The following is a 4,827-nucleotide window of genomic DNA, read 5'->3' on the forward strand; positions in this document are numbered from 1 at the left end:
CACACTGGAAGATTACACTACACTGGGAGATTACACCACACTGGAAGATTACACCACACTTGAAGATTACACTACACTGGGAGATTACACTACACCGGAAGATTACACTACACCGGAAGATTACACTACACCGGGAGATTACACGACACCGGAAGATTACACTACACTGGGAGATTACATTACACTGGGAGATTACATTACACTGGGAGATTACACGACACTGGAAGATTATACCACACTGGAAGATTACACTACACTGGGAGATTACACTACACTGGGAGATTACACTACACTGGAAGATTACACCACACTGGAAGATTACACGACACTGGAAGATTACACTACACTGGAAGATTACACTACACTGGAAGATTTAACTACACTGGAAGATTACACGACACTGGGAGATTACACGACACTGGAAGATTACACCACACTGGAAGATTACACTACACTGGGAGATTACACTACACTGGGAGATTACACCACACTGGAAGATTACACCACACTGGAAGATTACACTACACTGGAAGATTACACTACACTGGAAGATTACACTACACCGGGAGATTACACTACACCGGGAGATTACACTACACTGGGAGATTACACGACACTGGAAGATTACACGACACTGGAAGATTACACTACACTGGAAGATTACACTACACTGGAAGATTACACGACACTGGAAGATTACACGACACTGGAAGATTACACGACTCTGGAAGATTACATTACACTGGGAGATTACACCACACTGGAAGATTACACCACACTGGAAGATTACACCACACTGGAAGATTACACTACACTGGGAGATTACACTACACTGGGAGATTTAACTACACTGGAAGATTACACTACACTGGAAGATTACACCACACTGGAAGATTACACTACACTGGGAGATTTAACTACACTGGGAGATTTAACTACACTGGGAGATTACACGACACTGGGAGATTACACTACACTGGGAGATTTAACTACACTGGAAGATTACACTACACTGGAAGATTACACTACACTGGAAGATTACACCACACTGGAAGATTACACCACACTGGAAGATTACACTACACCGGGAGATTACACTACACCGGGAGATTACACTACACTGGGAGATTACACGACACTGGAAGATTACACGACACTGGAAGATTACACCACACTGGAAGATTACACTACACTGGGAGATTACACTACACCGGGAGATTACACTACACTGGGAGATTACACGACACTGGAAGATTACACGACACTGGAAGATTACACGACACTGGAAGATTACACTACACTGGAAGATTACACTACACTGGAAGATTACACCACACTGGAAGATTACACCACACTGGAAGATTACACTACACCGGGAGATTACACTACACTGGGAGATTACACGACACTGGAAGATTACACGACACTGGAAGATTACACTACACTGGAAGATTACACGACACTGGAAGATTACACGACTCTGGAAGATTACACTACACTGGAAGATTACACTACACTGGAAGATTACACTACACTGGAAGATTACACGACACTGGAAGATTACACGACACTGGAAGATTACACGACACTGGAAGATTACACGACACTGGAAGATTACACGACACTGGAAGATTACACGACTCTGGAAGATTACACCACACTGGAAGATTACACGACACTGGAAGATTACACTACACTGGAAACGTGTCAGTGCAAACGGAGGGTACTTTGCAGAGTTGGTTGAGCTATATCTGGTGAGGAATCATGGAATGGTTTGTGCACTGTACAAACTCCTTTAATAGATCCTGATCCACCCCATTCCCCCACAAAGTCTACTGGTGAACCCTCCGGCCCTCCCTCAAAGGCCAGAAACCTTCCCTCGCCGCCCACGTGACACCCAGAGTGCTCCAAGTCGCGCTAACTTTAGCTTGCCTGAAATGGAAGCTCCACCATCTCGTGGGGGTTTCACTTTAAACAGTAAAAGATGGATTTAATAGTTTATTTAATTTCTTTGCCTCATCATAAACAATCACTCTCCAACCGCAGGAAATGGCCCACACTGAAACCGCAGGGCAATGCTTCGGGAAATTCGGACTCTTCGGGGTGTCACCCATAACCCTCAACGTTGTCCCCAAGACCAATGCGTCCATCAACACCCTGTGTACGCCTCCGAAGGTACGTACGGATAATGGAAACGACAGATCGCGTCCATATTGACTGCACTAGAAGTTTCAAACAAGTCGCTGGAACTGGAATGCATTTCGTCTTGATCGACTCCTGCTGGATGTCGATCCTGAGGTCACGTGGTACTCCGGATCGGGGTAGATCCGCGCAGCTTCCATCTATATATATATGTATATATATATATATATATATATATATATATATATATATATATATATATATATATATATATATATGTATATATATATATATATATATATATGTGTATATATATGTATATATATATATATATATATATATATATATATATATATATATATATATATATATATATATATATATATATATATATATACACCCTCGTCGCGCTGGAACCTCTTTTACCCTCGTCGTGGAAAACCGAAACGTTTCTGGACAATACTCGATCGCAGACGCTGTCGGTCAGAAGGAGATATTTTTGATGAGGGAAACACATCAAAGTCAATTATATCCTTCAATAATATTAATTAATTAACATTGTGTTTAACATACATATATATATATATATATATATATATATATATATATATATATATATATATACACACATGATAAATGTCCAATTGCTCGTGCATGAGACATTCATCCAAGTCCTGGGTCAAGCCTGGGTATTCTGGGCTGCACATGACGTGCTCCTTCAAATATGGACATACATTGGACACGGATTTGATCTTCATGGATCAGCATTCAGCAGGTAATGCGAAATCACAACTCCCCTCCTTCTCTGTCTCACACTCTCCTCCTCTCTCCATCACTACAGTCATTGCTTCTCACTCTCCGCTTCCCCCTCCCCAGGTATACGGATGGAGATGGACAAACAAGGGATGCAGGTAACGATGAAGGGTAGGGTAGAACGCAAGGGGTGGACAAGATGGAGACATCGGCAAAATTTTGGGAGATATGAGGGTGGGGTTAACGGGTGGAGAAAATATCATGATTTTTTGGATGGGAGATGATGAGATGGGGAACGAGGGAAGAAGGAAAGGTGGTTCCACAGGTGGTGGAAAAAAAGGAATAACTTAGTGGAGGTGAGCAATGGTTCTGGATTTAGGCAGTTTCACTCGGAGGGGATTGCTGGTGGACTGCAGGCGTCCTGCAGATACCTGGAGGTGGTGGGGGACAAAGCACGGAGAGGGCATAGGGTGCAAGACCAGAAATGAGGCGAAAGAAGACAGAGAGCCCATCGACCTGTTGGCGATGGTAAAGTGATAAGACCACTGATTCGGCTTCAAAGCTTGACATTCCAAAGATCTTGAAAGCTTTGGTTTCCACAGCGTCAAGCTGAGCAACATGTGATGCAGGGGAGCCAGCCCAGAGGGGAGAGCAGTATTCCATCAAGCGGCGGATAAAAGCCTTGTAGGTGGACAGGAGCTCAGGTGTGCCAAGCAATGACTGCACGATGGAGGATGCCCAGTCAATGTCTGGCTTTGGAGGCCAATTTTGAAATGGGGCTTGCACAAGAGAGCTCATGAATGAGAGTGAGACCCAAGAGTTTGAGTGATTGAACCTCTTCGAGATGGTTGTTGAGAAAGTTGATGGGAGGAGATGTGGTACGGTCCTTTTGGAGAGACAGAGACAGATATATATATATATATATATATATATATATATATATATATATATATATATATATATATATATATATATATATATATATATTCCAAGCGTTTGACCAGTTTGTGATTTTGACAAGGTCTGAGGAGAGGGAGAGAATTCATCCTCCCTGATTGTCAGAAGGATGAGGGATCTCATGGCAGAGAGTGGAGTCATCAGCAAAGAGAAAACGAGGATTTTCCCGGGAGTCAATGGGATCATTGATGAAGATTAGGAATAGGATGGGGCCGAGAACACTGCATTGGGGTACTCCAGCCTTGACAGGGAGAGGAGATGAAAGGGACAAGTCGAGTTTGGAGACCATCCTTCTGCTCTCCGCCCCCCCCCCCAACACCCTCCATTACTCCCTCTTTCCATCCATCCCTTTCCTCCTACTTACATTCCTCTCTCTTCCCCTCCCTCGCTCTCTCAAACCCACATCAATCCCTCTCTATCTCTGGCGATCCTTCTTAGTCCTTTCCCTCACCCAACGTCACTTATTTAGTCGTTCTGTCAACAATATTTCGTTCCCTCTTCGTCGTTGTTGCCCACGTTCGTCGCTCTTCTCAATTCGACACACTGATCGAGAATCCCACACGTGGTTCTCAGTGGGAAAGCCGCACACGTCCACGTCCATCCAAGTCGCACACAACCGCTGAAGAGCCAGACACGTCTCGAGCATGAGGCGCGCGAATCTGACGTCCTGCATCTTGAGGCGACGTGCGTGCGTGTTTACGTCAACACGCCTGCTGCGTCACTGACGTACTGCATCTTGAGGCGACGTGCGTGCGTGTTTACGTCAACGCGCCTGGTGCGTCACTGACGTACTGCATCTTGAGGCAACGTGCGTGCGTGTTTACGTCAACACGCCTGCTGCGTCACTGACGTACTGCATCTTGAGGCGACGTGCGTGCGTGTTTACGTCAACGCGCCTGGTGCGTCACTGACGTACTGCATCTTGAGGCAACGTGCGTGCGTGTTTACGTCAACGCGCCTGGTGCGTCACTCCGA

General features: G+C 44.8%; 1 protein-coding gene across 1 annotated transcript in view; it reads left to right on the top strand.

The window, feature by feature from the left end:
• The first annotated feature begins 2,822 nt into the window (after positions 1 to 2,822).
• The window catches only part of LOC147025887 (uncharacterized), a 138,188-nt gene continuing 136,183 nt past the window's right edge, over positions 2,823 to 4,827 (top strand). Inside the window, exons 1-2 of the mRNA XM_085883612.1 lie at positions 2,823 to 2,917; positions 3,019 to 3,053. The gene's annotated coding sequence lies outside the window, so the exon portion shown is untranslated. The remainder of the gene's footprint in view (positions 2,918 to 3,018; positions 3,054 to 4,827) is intronic.

Source organism: Eptatretus burgeri, chromosome 5 (genome assembly GCF_056783735.1).
Source record: "Eptatretus burgeri isolate ZD-2024b chromosome 5, Ebu_testis_v1, whole genome shotgun sequence".
Taxonomy (NCBI): domain Eukaryota; kingdom Metazoa; phylum Chordata; class Myxini; order Myxiniformes; family Myxinidae; genus Eptatretus; species Eptatretus burgeri.